Raw genomic sequence first — 16,262 nt, forward strand, 5'->3', positions numbered from 1 at the left:
TTCCATAAATTCCTTTAATATCACACAAAGTTTCCTCTTCTCAGTTTATATACCGCATTAAAAATATTATTATTATTAACACCAGACCTTCATGGAGCCTAAACACTCATTGTGGGAAGCAAACACACACAAATGCCTATCAAACTGTGCTGTAAACTCATTCACAGTATATCTGTGTTCACCAAATGTCAGGCAAAGAATTCCACTGACCATCTACACTCCATCCAGACCTACTCCTTCTGCCTCTGCTCATACCCTCCTTATTCAATTTCCAGGTAATGTCCCCTTGTTCTATCCCCTTCCCCCATTCTGTGAAAAATTTCTTTCACATTAATCTTCTCACAATTTTTTACCAACTTAAATGTCTCAATCATATCCCCCTCTCTTCCTCCTATTCACAAGACTTTCTTCTATTTGAGAATTTTGCCTTCTGCTCCTTTGAAACTTGTGCTGTTTCAAGACTCTTGTTAAACAGGTAGGCCAAGGCTGAGTCTAACATCCTAGAACATTCCCTCAAGATACGTAGTGATAAATCAAGTCTTACTGACATCTAGCATACTTATTATTATTATTATGGGTGACTCCAAGGAGTCCTTACACTCATCAAGGGAAGCCCTAAACATCATGTCCACACAACTGTTCGACATTCTCACAGTATCTATCATAGCTTGCCTTGAACTCATTCACTGTCATAGCACCCACAACAGACTCTGGCAGCTTATTCCACTCATTTACCACTCTAAAAGTAAAGAACCCAGCTCTAACACCCTTACTAACCACACTCTTGCTTCCATAGATGTCCCCTAGTTCTCCCACCACCAGTTCTGATCTCAAAAATATCCTCTGAATTAATCCTATAGAAACTCTTCAGCAATTTGAATGTCTCAATCATATCTCCTCTTTTCCGCCTATCAACCAATTTCTGCAACCCTCAAATCTTCAACCTGTTCTCATAAGGTTCATTCCATAGACCTGCTATCATCTTGGTCACTCGCCTCTGGATCCTCTCCACCTCCTCGCATCAAGAAGAAACCCAGGTGACCAAATCTGGGCACAGTACTCGAGATGAGGTCTTATCAAGGCTCGGTACAGAGGAACAATAACTTGCTTATCTCTGCTCATCAAAGTATTCTTCAGCAACCAAGTGATTTGATGAGCTGATTTAGCCACTTTTGCAATGTGCCCCTAAACTTCACCTCCCTATCCACCAACACTCCCAAGTCCCTGGTCTCATCAATCTCCTGGAGTACAGTTCCACCAATGTGGTATACTGCTACTAATCTTTTCACCCCAAAATGCATAACCTTACATTTTGTCACATTAAATTGACATCCATTCACCTTAGCCCAGAACTGCAATCTATCCAAGTCGTCCTGCAAGATTTTGACATCTTCTGCATTGACTATTGCCCTACCCAACTTTGCATCATCATCAGCGAACAAATGAACTGTTCCTCTTAGATCCTTCCCTATACCGTTAATGAACAAATTAAAATCAGTGGTCCAAGAACAGCACCCTGTGGCACACCACTAGTCAGAGGCCGTCTTTTGGACTCTCTACTCCTGAATAAACTACTCTCTGATACCTCTCCATCAACCACCCATCCATCCATCCATCACACCAACCCTTTATCCATTCTCATATGTTGCAGTTTAGGGATTAGAATTCCATGCAGTATCCTGTCAAAGGCCTTAGCCAGGTACAGCAGTATCACTGTAAACCCATTACACTTATCCAGTTCAGCTGTCACTGTGTTATAAAACTTGAGCTAGTTACTGAGGCATGATCCACCCTTCACAAAGCCATGCTGTCTCCCCATACAGTATCTCATTTTCACCAATCCATTCCTGTATTTTTCCCTTGACTACTTTCTCTGGGACCTTGACAGCGACTCCTGATATGCTGATTGGTTGGTAATTGGCAACAGTAGTCTTGGATCCTCCTTTATGCAGTGGAACTATTTCCCTCTTTTCACACCTTTGGGACTAAACCAGACCCGAGACTCAGATTAAACAACATGGTAAAGGGCACTGATAATTCTTAAGCTTCACGTAAAACCTGTGCCGGTATACCATCCAATCCCACAGATGGATTCACATTAAGGTTCTGTAATAGACTATTCACCTCCGCTTCATTCACCACAATTCCCATATAAACTAATGGTTCCTTCATTCTTTCAATGTCATCACCTGGATGATATACTCTTGCAAAGTGATCACTCATGAATGCCACTATATCCACTGATTCAGTGACCTCCTTGCCATCAGCATTCCTTAAATTCATTCTGCCGTGTACAGTTTTTCTTTTACTTGCAGCATATTGATAGAACTGTTTGGGATTATCTTTAGCTTGCATAGCTAGTTCCTTTCATAATCCGCTTTTGCTTTTCTTACCACACTCGTCACCCTTCTGGCCTGCAAGTTACCTTTCTCTTTAAATTCCCTCCACAGTTGTTTCTTTTTTTTTTTGCAGCTCAAGCTTAATGGTGTTATTGATCCATTTAAACCCTGCTTGTTTTACTATTAGGACCCTAGGTATACAATCAGCCATAATCTCCTGCAAATGCTCCTTGACCACTTTGCATGCTCTATCGACATCCAGCCTCAGTTTTACATGCCATGGCACTGAACCAAGGAATCTCCTAAGCTTGTCATACTTGCCAGCACGGTAATTCCACATATACCCTGTCTTAATCAAAAATTCTACACCTTTAACCACCTCCCAGGTCAAGAACTTATGATCACTCTCACCAGTAGGTGGCAACATGGTTATATTCATTACAGTCAAATTCTCAGATGCTATTACCAGGTCAAGCACTCTCAAACCCCTATGTTATCCCTTAGTAACTGAATAAAATCCAGTTCCTTCCTCACATGTGTCCTCTCCTCCTTCCAGTCAATGTTACCATAGTTGAAATCCCCCATAATGATTATCCTCCTTCCACTCATTTCATCAATTTGTTTTTGCATACTATCTCCACCATCTATTTCATCACCTGGTCTATAGCAGCACCCAACTGTATATTTTGTTCTGCTAGTCTCAATCTCACACCGAATAGCCTCAAATGAGCTCTTTTCACTATCCTGCGATACAACTTCTAATCTCCTTGGCTGCATTTCATCAGCTATCATCAATAACACTCTCCCCCCCCCTCATTTTATTCTCTCTGTCCCTCCCAAACACACTATAACCACACATTCTATCCCACTAATTATATTATCTTCCGTCTGCCATGTTTCACTAATGCTAATAACCTGTGGCCAGGAAGAGCCAACCAAAGCCAGAAATTCTTCCTTCTCGTTCCTAATACTCCTGGGATTAGTATACATGAAATGCAGAGGTCCTTTTTGTCCCACCTCTATCTTAATGCATTATTCTAACTATTCCGTTCTGATTTCTTGTCCTTAGTACAGGTACATTATATGCATTCTTACACTCAACTGTCTCACTAATGTCTGCCTATCCGCTTCACCCCCCCCCCACCTTGATAGTTCTAGTTTCCCTGGTTCTTCACATCCATTTTCACTTCATTCAGCAACACTTTTTCCAGTCTCCGCACACCAAATCCATTCAAATGCAGGTCATCCTTCTTGTACAAATCCTTTCGCCCATCAAACTCATTCCACACATTCACGAATTCCACACCACACCACATCATCTGCATAACCTGCGCATAAAGTCATTTGCGATTATGGCACTCCTTCTAAACTCCTCTCTGTTGTACCGCAGCAACAGATTCACCATCCTAACTCTGTCACGCTTTTCTTTCGCTACGTTTAACAATACGTTCACGTCCTCTCTCATAAAAAATTTATCTCCTTTCAATTCATTCCTACCCGCCAGAACTATCAATTCTTTGACCCTCTGTTTTTGCACTCTAATACTCTCACTTACATCCTTAAATTTCGCACCCTTTAAGTATTATTATTATTATTATTATTATTATGGGCGACTCCAGGAAGTCCTTAGACTCATTGAGGGAGGCCCTAAACATCATGTCCACACAACTATATGACATTCTCACAGTATCTATCATACCTTGCCTTGAACTCACTCACTGTCATAGCACCCACAATAGACTCTGGCAGCTTATTCCACTCATTTACCACTCTAAAAGTAAAGAACCCAGCTCTAACACCCCTGCTAACCACACTCTTGCCCAGCTCCCATAGGTGTCCCCTAGTTCTCCCACCACCAGTCCTGTTCTCAAAAATATCCTCTGAATTAATCCTATAGAAACCCTTCAGCAATTTGAATGTCTCAATCATATCTCCTCTTTTCCGCCTATCAACCAATTTCTGCAACCCACAAATCTTCAACCTGTTCTCATAAGGTTCATTCCATAGACCTGCTATCATCTTGGTCACTCGCCTCTGGATCCTCTCCACCTCCTCCGCATCAAGAAGAAACCCAGGTGACCAAATCTGGGCACAGTACTCGAGATGAGGTCTTATCAAGGCTCGGTACAGAGGAACAATAACTTGCTTATCTCTGCTCATCAAAGTATTCTTCAGCAACCAAGTGATTTGATGAGCTGATTTAGCCACTTTTGCAATGTGCCCCTAAACTTCATCTCCCTATCCACCAACACTCCCAAGTCCCTGGTCTCATCAATCTCCTGGAGTACAGTTCCACCAATGTGGTATACTGCTGCTAATTTTTTTCACCCCAAAATGCATAACCTTACATTTTGTCACATTAAATTGACATCCATTCACCTGAACCCAGAACTGCAATCTATCCAAGTCGTCCTGCAAGATTTTGACATCTTCTGCATTGACTATCGCCCTACCCAACTTTGCATCATCAGCAAACAAATGAACTGTTCCTCTTAGATCCTTCCCTATATCGTTAATGAACAAATTAAAATCAGTGGTCCAAGAACAGCACCCTGTGGCACACCACTAGTCACAGGCCGTCTTTTGGACTCTACTCCTGAATAAACTACTCTCTGATATCTCTTTATCAACCACCCACCCATCCATCTCACCAACTCTTTATCCATTCTCATATGTTGCAGTTTACGGATTAGAATTCCATGTGGTATCCTGTCAAAGGCCTTAGCCAGGTACAGCAGTATCACTGTAAACCCATTACCCTTATCCAGTTCAGCCATCACTGTGTTATAAATTTTGAGCTAGTTACTGAGGCATGATCTATCCTTCACAAAGCCATGCTGTCTCCCATACAGTATCTCATTTTCACCAATCCATTCCTGTATTTTTCCCTTGACTACTTTCTCTAGGACCTTGACAACGACTCCTGATATGCTGATCGGTCGGAATTTGCAACAGTAGTCTTGGATCCTCCTTTATGCAGTGGAACTATTGTTCCCTCTTTCCACACCTTCTGGACTAAACCAGACCCGAGACGCAGATTAAACAACATGGTCAAGGGCACTGATAATTCTTTAGCCGCTTCACGCAAGACCTGTGCCAGTATATCATCCAATCCCACAGATGTATTCACTTTAAGGTTCTGTAATAGACTATTCACCTCCACTTCATTCATCACAATTCCCACATAAACTAATGGTTTCTTCATTTTTTCAATGTCACCACCTGGATGATATACTTTTCCAAAGTGCTCGCTCAATAACTCCACTATATCGATTGATTCAGTGACCTCCTTACCATTGGCATTCGTTAAAATCATTTTGCTGTGTACAGTTTTTTTCTTGCTTGCAGCATATTGAAAGAACTGTTTGGGATTCTCTTTAGCTTGCATAGCTAGTTTCCTTTCATAATCCGCTTTTGCTTTTTTTACCACACTTGTTACAAAATGTGGAACGCTTCGTGATTTTGCATGTCATCCTTGCACAGGGGCCATGCAAATCTTCTCTGTATCTTTCCAATTTTAGTATATGTACTGCCGAAGCAAATACAAAGTATGATTTAGTTAAACTCTCATCTATCATACCTCTTACTAACGAGTCACCGTACAACACTTTTCCTTCATTTCTGAAATTCTCCCACTCTTATGCTTATTTTTCCTTTCAAACACTTGCTTATTTCCGTTAGCCGAGGCACTCTCGAAAGAGTTTTGCAGGTGCTCCAACTGCTGCTTCCCACTGTGTATTACTCAGCGTAACCGTTCGATCTCACTCCTTACAACTAATTCCTCATTTTTTTCATCATTTAAACCATTTTCTCTCTCTCTGTATGATTACTTTCACTCTCTCTTTGATCACCGCTCTCTTTGCCATCTTGTACAACATCGCAGTTTCCTATCAAGCCACTATTTTCTTTCACATTCTGGCTTTCTTCTACTACAACAATCTCACGACCTGACACATACTTCAATTGCTCATTTTCCTTACACTTTCTGCACAGGCTCCCACCACTATCATTTTCCATCCAAACTCCAGCCTCTATTTGGAAAGCATACATCCCACACACACATCACACTCGACAAACGGCCTTACATTAAAGTCTTTGGCAAAGATGTATTTTTGGACGCCATAATTTTTCGTCGCATTGGCACCATGTGCTACTCTATCAAACGTATCTTTAAAATACTGTTAAATAAAGCAGAATTCACACCAAAATCACACAGACAACAACAAGCTACCAAAATAAACAATACTACACTAAGATTTAAACCAATATTCCAATTTTCACTCAAAATAATACTTAGCTTTCAGGAACCTCTGAAAACACTAAAGGCTTAGAAAAATTTCTTCTAGTTGCTGATTAGATTCGAAACCAAGAAGTCTTCCATCATGCGGTCAAATGCCATATCCACTGAGCTACACAGGCTCCAACAACAACAAAAAAAAATACTAACTAGTTCATGATCCAAACTAATTTAATACTGTAACAAATGCATTACCATCTGATGGTCAACTTAACTCCTCATATACCTCTCTCTCGCTCATCATTAAGTCTTCTCTTGTTTCATTTTATACACTTGAGTTTCTGATTTGATACCGAGGATGAAACACCTCAATGAACTACTCACAAAACATCTCAACTATGTTCTCTGCAGAAACTACCAATTTCCCAAAGTGTGGTCTGATCAGAAAAAAGTATACAACGGAATGATAACCCTTTTATCTCTGCAGGTCAGTGTCCTTCTCATAATTGCAGCAATCCTCTATGTTACCTTCACCACCTTTGCAATATGTCCCCTAAATTTCGGGTTTCTATCAATCATCAACTCCAGATCTCTTGTCTCCCATACTTACTCCAGTGTAACTCCTCCCATAGAGTGTGCAGCATCCCATCGATGTTTCCCAAACCTCAAGACCTTACATTTTGCTGCATTAAACCGAGACCCCCATTCATTTGCCCTTATTCAGCATTTTGACCTTCGGAATAATACATTCAAACATTGATGCTGTTATATATATTTTTTTATCAGTTTTCAAGCAGCGTTTATTTCCTTACTGCTCACCTCCTCATTCCATTCTGCATCTCCAAGCTGTGAGCTAAGTTTGTCATAATCACCAGAATTCTAATTCCACATATATCTTTTCTTCACAGAAGTCTTCATATGGCTAGCCACAATTCATGTAATCACTCTCACCAACTAGTGGGAAGTATGAAACCATACTTACAATTACATTCTCTAATGAAGTGATCAGGTCCCAAACTCTTGATCCTTGCATTTCCTCTCTTACATACTGCTTATGATAGTTGTCTCTCAAGAACTTGAGAAATTAATTTTCCTTATCCCCAAATGCTATCTCTTCATTCTAATCTATACCACCATAATTAAAATCACCCTTTACTTGTTCACTAACCAAAGTTACCAACCTCCATCTCGCACTACACACAGCCTCAAAACCATTGCAGATGAATTATGTGGACATAATTCATCTGCTGTCATCAGCAGTACATCCCAGCTTCTTGTCCTTGCTATCCTCATAAAAAAACACTATATTCCATTTCTGTCCCTGTTATGATATCATCTTCATTCATCCATAGCTAGCATGGTTGGCCAAGTGGTTTGCATACTTCCAACCAACAGGTCATGAATTCCACTTCGGATACGGATGTTTGTGATTGATTGTCTTACCTTACATACTGCTGTAACTTTTGATATGGTGTAGTATGATCTTTGCTGTCCTGGTGCCATTAAAAAAACATAAATCATCATCATTCAACCATGTTTCACTTATTTCAATGATTTTATGGTGAATAAACTTAATCAGTGAAACAATTTCATCTAGCTTATTTCTGATATTCCTGGCATTTGTAAATAAACACTGCAGTTCACTTTTAGATCTATAATCAGCTTTACCCCATAAGACACTTATTGGTTTTGATTTTCACACCATACCTGCCAATGCCTAATCACCATTATAACCACTTAACACATATATCTACTCAGTCTCAACTACTCTACTTGCTTCCCAATCTGTTTCATTTTCATGCTAATCATTCCCATACCTACATTTACTACTACTCCCAACATCCATTCTTCTTATGCCATGTCTCCCTGTCCACCCAGGTTCCCTCCTCCATTTCCCTGTTCTTCTTGCATTCCTGTTCTCTCTTCATTTCTCACACTACTATTGTTTTGTTTTCCCAAGCACTTTGGTCTCTTCAGTAGGACTCTCTTGATCTTTCACTTCACCTCTTACTTCAGATCTCTTGCTTTCATCATACACTTCACTGCCATCTAACCATAGCTCCAGTTCACTCACTCCAAAGCCACTCAAATGCAATCTGTCACGTCTATATAATTTCATTATTCCAAGAAATACATGCTATATGTCCATAAATTGCACTCCCTTCCATCATTCAGCTCTACAGCATACCATTGATGATTCTGACTTTCCATCTCAACTCAACATTGTCATACCTCAGCAACACATTGACACCCTTTCTCACCTTACTGTTATTATTAAGAGAGAGAACTCCACAGAGTCAGGAACTCATTGAGGAATGCCATACTCTTCACACCAGCTGTCATATCTGTTCCTGAATTTATTCACGCTGTTTGCACACATTACATCCAACAGCATTCCATTCCAATCATGCACCACTCTATGAGAGAAATATCTAGCTCTTGTCCCCTTCTTGACAGCATTCATTCTCATCTTCCAAAGATGCCCTTGCTTTTTTCCCCATCCTCCATGAAATGAAAAAATTCCATCTACTGAAATTCTCTATAACCCTTTCAGAAGTTTGTAAGTCTCAATCATATCATCACTCTTTCTCCTATTTGCTAGTGTCTGTAGCCTACAAATTCCCAATCTGTCTTCATAATCCCTATTTCCACAATCCTGATATCATTTTTCACACTCTCTCTCTCTCTTTACTGTATCAGAATCACCATGAAAACCAGGAGACTGGACCTGCGTGCAGTAGTCCAAGTGAGGTCTTATCAAGGCTTTGTAAAGAGCACTTCTTTATCTTTACATGTCAAGGTTCATTTTAGCATTGTAATTCTCTGAGTTGTATTTACAGTCTTTGCTATGTGACACTTGAACTTCAACTTCCTGTTTACTGAAACTCCAAGATCCCTACACCGATCCGTTTCTTCTAGCATAGTGGTGAATTAGCTGGTCTTGTACGGAGGTAGCAGGTTTTTTCAACCAGAAAATCAGGTTTTTTGTCACTCAGAACAGGCAAACTTCCCCGTGAACACATACAGATCTACAGTCATAAAATAATACTAATCCCTCATTGGGAGGGCTCAACTAGTCCTAAGGGTGAGTGCAGGAATGAGGGGAACCCCTTACGAATAAATAAATAAATTCTGCAAGTACTGCATATTAGCAGCACTCCTGATTATCCTACCTATCTTTGCATTATCAGCATCACATGTCAAATCCTTCCCAATGTCATTAATGTACAGATTGAATAACAACAGACCAAGGAATGATCCTTGAGGTCACTACCGGTTACCTTGAATCTTGCAGATTCACCTCCCTATGTACGACTATTTGATATCTGAATGAGAGTTGGCCATCCTCTCATTCATGCCAATAGTTTATAATCCAATCCCTTATTCTCCCATTTATGCAACAGTCTTCCATGCTGTATTCTGTTAAAAGCCTTAGCAAAATCCAACAAAAGTATCATGGTGTATCCATTCCCCTTATCTAACTCAGTGGTAACATTATTGTAGAATGGGAGCAAGTTGCTAAAACATGATCTTCCTTTAGTAAACTGATTCTATTCATTACAATGTACAGATTCTCTGTGAACCCATTTCTGAATGTGAGCTCTAATGAACGTTTCCAAAATCTTCACCACTACCACTCACTCCTGAGATATTGATTGGTCAATAGTTGAATACATCGGTCTTTGCACCACTCTTGTGCAGTGGGATTACCATGCATTCTTTCCACTCCTGTGGGATCTGTCTGTTTTGAGGCTCAAAGTATATAGCCTGGTCAAAGGAATAGCCACTTCACCTGAACACTCTTTTAGCATCCATGCTGATATCCCATCAGTTCTTATTGCAGAATTCTTATTCAGTTTATGTAACAGCTCTAGTACCTCCTCCTCATACACAAGTTTCTTCATACATTGAAGTGGCAGCAGTGAGTTCAATGTTGCATATATCAGGTAATAGCTTTTAGCAAAATGGCTACTCATTAGTTAACAGTCTCTTCTGCATTCAGTAGAGTTATTCTTTCACTCTCTTCGATAACCTCCTGATATCTCCCCTTACATTCTCCTTATGTTCACTTCAATCATGTATCTTCTCAACCCCACTAATTCTCTTGCTTGTTTCCTCCTGTGTCCAAAGCATAAATTATCTTGCTCATTCTCCCTCTTGGATATCAATCCTTATGGAATCTCCATACACTGCTATTCTCAAATCACTCATCATCTCTTGTATCCTTTTTTCTTTCGTTCTATTCTTTTGGACACTTTTGTTTTCACTAAATATATAATATCACTGTGCATATTCCAATTTTCATTTTGAATAACTCTCTCTTCAAATCTTGCATTCTGACAATTTCTCTCTTTGTCGCTCCCGTAGTCTTGCTACCACTCATTCTGACACACCTTACTTCCATTTCCTCAATTATACTTTCTTTCGCTCTCTTATTACTTATTTCCTGTTCTTCCTTCTTGTGTTCTTCCACTCTCTCAGTCATTAGCTTTCATTTTGTTTTAGTTTCTTTCATTGATGCTAACTTTCATTCCATTTCTGTTTCTTTCATTCCTTCAGTCTGTTTCACATTTGTTAACTAAAGTTTATTGTAAAAGTTGTTGTAAAGCTTATTAAAATATCACACTTTCTACAAATCCATACTTTCTCACATCTCATGTTCAGTCTCTTCACAATATACAGTAATTAACAGGTCACAAGAGAAGTATCATATTGAGTGGAAAAGTATGCCTATTTTTTTGAAAGCTGAGGACTATGGAATTGTTATAATTATACAAGAAAAGATTTGGGGTAGGTACGAGTCAATTTGAGAAGAGAGATTTGGTCTTGATTATTGAACTGAGCATTATCAAAAGTAAGTGGAGAAGAACTTAGGTATTTTTTGCAAGAAATGGAAGCAGTGAAGGTGACTGGGTTGTGTTCTTTCAAGTCAAGGATACTGTGGAAATCAGTGTTCAGGGCACTTATTATGAAATGGTCTTGAGATGATTGTGCACTGCAATGCTTTTCATATGAGTGGAGATCACATCATCAGCAAAACTATGAATAGGTTTGCAGTTGAGAAGTCTAGGTCATTTGTATAAATCAAAAAGAGCAAGGGTGAAATGACAGAGCCCTGAGGGACATCTGCATTAGCAGGAAAATCTGAAATGAGAACCATTCTATGTAGGAATTGATCTGAGAGAAAACCGGGCAGTCCAATTACACAAGTTGTAGAGTGTGCCACTAACTAGACCAGAAAAGATACCAAGGTTTGAAATAATGCAAAGGTCATCAAGACAGTCGTGAAGATAGTTAATGCACAAACTATTTTCTTACATGCGAATAAATGATTCAACAAGAATATAATTTCTTTATTATATAAGGACAAAGCCAATCCATATGATGGTAATTTGCTGAGAAGCTCTTGTTTCCAGAGATGGCAATTGTAACTGCAGAGGTTTCTCTGAACCTTTCCATGGAATGAGGTGTTGGATACTGGCCAGTAAATCTCCTGCAGATCCAGATTTCAAAATACATACTGGTGGTCATTAACAGTATGTCGTCACTAATCATGTGCATACAGTGTCTATGCTGCTCTATGCTGTAATTTCCCGTAATGATTATTTGCTCTTCACTCTCCAAACTGACCTATTTAACATATCCCGCTCATTACCCTTGTTGCCTGACCAATTGCAACATCCCACTCAATATTCTATCTTGTCTACAACCTCAAAGTATACATCCTTTCTTTTAGGCTTGCACGGTGATCCGAATGCATTTTTGGAAATTATGGAGACAACTACCGTGTTTGAATAAAAACTTTAGTTTAATATTACTAAAATTTTACAATTCGACGTTTCGACCATTATATCAAGGTCATCTTCTGGAGCGTACAAATATACACAGGAAACAAGCTATACTACAATCATATACTGGTTTGTTAAAGACACTGACTAACCGCTACCACAATTGTTGGCCTGACCTCTGGTGGGAAAAAAAAAAAAAAAAAATTATACATCAACTCTAGAGTCCTATTATTTGTGTTGTCTACTATATACATATATTAACATCATTCCATCCAGTTGGAGTGGAATGGTTTCTAATACTAGCGGATTGGCTAGGGTCCTGACTTATGTTGAATCTTTCATATTAGGTTGGCTGAATGTGTGCCATCCAGATCCTTGGAATTTTCATACCATCTTTATTGTTGATATTTGGGTAGTTTATCAGGATTTTGCAGGATTCTTTAAATTTTCTTTCGTACCATGTTTTTGTGCGGTGTAAGGAGCAGGTGCTTTTCCAGTTGATTTGGTGTAAGGTGTTAAGTGCATGGTCTGAAAGGCCTGCTTCACCATAATGGTTATATTTAATGTGCCTAATGTGTTCTTTCTTGCGTGTAGGGATTGTCCATCCTGTTTCAGCAATGTACTGTAAGTTACAGGTGCAGCGGATGCAATAGGCTCCAGGATGTGCTAATGGGAGGAGAGGATCCTTAGAGGAGCTGAATATGGTTTTAAGTTTAGTGGGTGGTTTAAATGTGGCATTGAGGTTATAATGTTGTAGGATTCTGTTGATTTTTTCTGATAACCCTTTAATGTATGGGATGGCTATGGTTTTACTGTAATCTAGATTCGTTTGTGTTGTGGTTTTATAGAGTATTTTATTGACAGTATTTTTGTTATAGCCATTGTTTATGAATGTGTCACTAATGATTTTTAGTTCTTGTTTCAGGGCTTGCTGGTTAGAGCAAATAGTTGTGGCTCTGTTTTTAAGGGTGTTTATGACTCCATATTTTTGTGCTGGGTGGTGGTATGAATTTGCATGTATGTATTGGCCTGTGTGTATCGGTTTTCGGTAGACCGTGAAGGATAGACTGCCTGAAGGAAGACATGTAACTAGTGTGTCTGGGAACAGGAGCGAATTTTGGTTTTCGATTTCGATGGTATATTGTACGCGTTCGTGTTGTTTGTTTAGGTGGCTGAGGAATGTGTAATATTAAACTAAAGTTTTTATTCAAACACGGTAGTTGTCTCCATAATTTCCAAAAATGAATTCGGATCACCGTGCAAGCCTAAAAGAAAGGTTTCAGATCATCCATGGAAATGAAATACCCACAAGCGCTGCAATCGTTATGGTAAGCTAAAGATTCGTATTTCTCTTGTGATCAATCGACTGGCCTTTTTAAAAAGATGCAGAGACAATAACCTCATTCCGATCTGCATCAGGCTAAAAAAAGAAATTTACATCCTCTAAGGCACTCCGTATCTATGACTGCACAGAAAAAGCAATGCTTAGAGAACAGATCCAAACAGCCCGCCGAAACCTAGCTTCAACACAAAATCTAGTTTCTAAATTACAATCAGAACTATCGAACTATGTTAATCCAGACATTCTACAAACACTTGAAAGAATTACTGACAATTCGGCCAAGCATACCCTGGAAAAGAATAAAGAAAAACTCGAGAAAAAATTCCACAGGTTGAAACAACGGCAAAATATGGCGGCCAATCAGAGGACTTCCTCCCTGAGAAACAACAATGAACAACAAACAAGGGAGACAAGGAGCGACCAACCCCCGACAAGCAAGAACCATGTGATCAACATATCAAGCCACACCCTGAACAACGGCGAACTCACGCTGCTGAATAAAGGACTGAACTAAGCAATAGCGCCAAAAAAGGTAAACAAACTGTATTTTATCTACCATAATGAAAGAGGCATCAGATCCCTACCTAACAACATAGCAGACAAAATACGACTAGAAACCAGTAATGTCCTAAATACTAAGAAAACCATACAGAACAACCTGACTAAAACAGAATTAGCAGCAATTAAATCATTAAAAGCCAAACAAAACATAATAATAACGAAAGCTGATAAAGGCAGTGCCACTGTTGTCCTTGACAGGTCAACATACATACTGCAAATGAACCAACTAGTAGCCGATAACAACACATATAAAATGGTAAATTATAAATTATAACCCAACGAAAAGGATAAAGGACAAAACAGAAAAACTACTAAAGTCCGTCACTTCTTGGCCACCAGACACAGTTAAAAAACTCAAACCCCACTACGCCCGCCCCCCCAGAATATATGGGGTTCCGAAAATACACAAACAAAATGTGCCCCTTCGACCAATAGTGGAAGGAATAGACAGTCCCAATTACCACCTAGCTAAGAAATTAGCGGCAACACTCAAGGAGTTGGTAGGTCATTCCCCCTCCTACATAAAAAACACACAACACTTTATAAACAAAATCAAAAACATAACACTCGACAAAGACGACCTATTAGTCAGTTTTGACGTTTCTGCCCTTTTCACTAATGTCCCCATCAATGACACAATTCTCCTACTACAGAACAAATTTCCGCCCGACATTACGGCCCTCTTTGCCTACGTACTAAAGTCCGGTTACTTCGTGTGGCAAAACAAATTCTACCTACAAAAGGAAGGTACAGCCATGGTACAGCTCACCATTATCCCCCCCCAATCGCGAACTTCTACATGGAAACATTTGAGCAAAGGGCTCTTGATTCCGCCATGCTTCGACCGACAATCTGGCTCAGATACGTTGACAACGTGTTCGTGATCTGGCCGCACGGGCGACAAACACTAAACACATTCCTCAGCCACCTAAACAAACAACACGAACGCATACAATTTACCATCGAAATCGAAAACCAAAATTCACTCCCGTTCCTAGACCCACTAGTTACACGTCTTCCTTCAGGCAATCTATCCTTTACGGTCTACCGAAAACCGACACACACGGGCCAATACATACATGCAAATTCATACCACCACCCAGCACAAAAATATGGAGTCATAAACACCCTTAAAAACAGAGCTACAACTATTTGCTCTAACCAGCAAGCCCTGAAACAAGAACTAAAAATCATTAGTGACACATTCATAAACAATGGCTATAACAAAAATACTGTCAATAAAATACTCTATAAAACCACAACAAAAACGAATCTAGATTACAGTAAAACCATAGCCATCCCATACATTAAAGGGTTATCAGAAAAAATCAACAGAATCCTACAACATTATAACCTCAATGCCACATTTAAACCACCCACTAAACTTAAAACCATATTCAGCTCCTCTAAGGATCCTCTCCTCCCATTAGCACATCCTGGAGCCTATTGCATCTGCTGCACCTGTAACTTACCGTACATTGCTGAAACAGGACGGACAATCCCTACACGCAAGAAAGACCACATTAGACACATTAAATATAACCATTATGGTGAAGCAGGCCTTTCAGACCATGCACTTAACACCTTACACCAAATCAACTGGAAAAGCACCTGCTCCTTACACCGCACAAAAACATGGTACGAAAGAAAATTTAAAGAATCCTGCGAAATCCTGATAAACTACCCAAATATCAACAATAAAGATGGTATGAAAATTCCAAGGATCTGGATGGCACACATTCAGCCAACCTAATATGAAAGATTCAACATAAGTCAGGACCCTAGCCAATCCGCTAGTATTAGAAACCATTCCACTCCAACTGGATGGAATGATGTTAATATATGTATATAGTAGACAACACAAATAATAGGACTCTAGCGTTGATGTATAAATTTTTTTTTTTCACCCGAGGTCAGGCCAACAATTGTGGTAGCGGTTAGTCAGTGTCTTTAACGAACCAGTATGATTGTAGTATAGCTTGTTTCCTGTGTAT

The 16,262-nt window shown here is 39.5% G+C and overlaps 1 protein-coding gene and 1 non-coding gene across 2 annotated transcripts in view; one reads left to right on the plus strand and one right to left on the minus strand.

The window, feature by feature from the left end:
- The window catches only part of LOC150101286 (phosphatidylinositol 4-phosphate 5-kinase type-1 alpha-like), a 597,237-nt gene that overhangs the window by 534,704 nt on the left and 46,271 nt on the right, over positions 1–16,262 (plus strand). The window lies entirely within an intron of this gene.
- On the minus strand, positions 5,778–5,884 carry LOC150101287 (U6 spliceosomal RNA). The gene has a single exon (XR_016549107.1). It is a non-coding gene; the product is annotated as a U6 spliceosomal RNA (small nuclear RNA).

This window comes from Typopeltis vanoorti, chromosome 11 (genome assembly GCF_054136105.1).
Source record: "Typopeltis vanoorti isolate ZY-2024b chromosome 11, IOZ_Tvanoo_1.0, whole genome shotgun sequence".
NCBI lineage: Eukaryota > Metazoa > Arthropoda > Arachnida > Uropygi > Thelyphonidae > Typopeltis > Typopeltis vanoorti.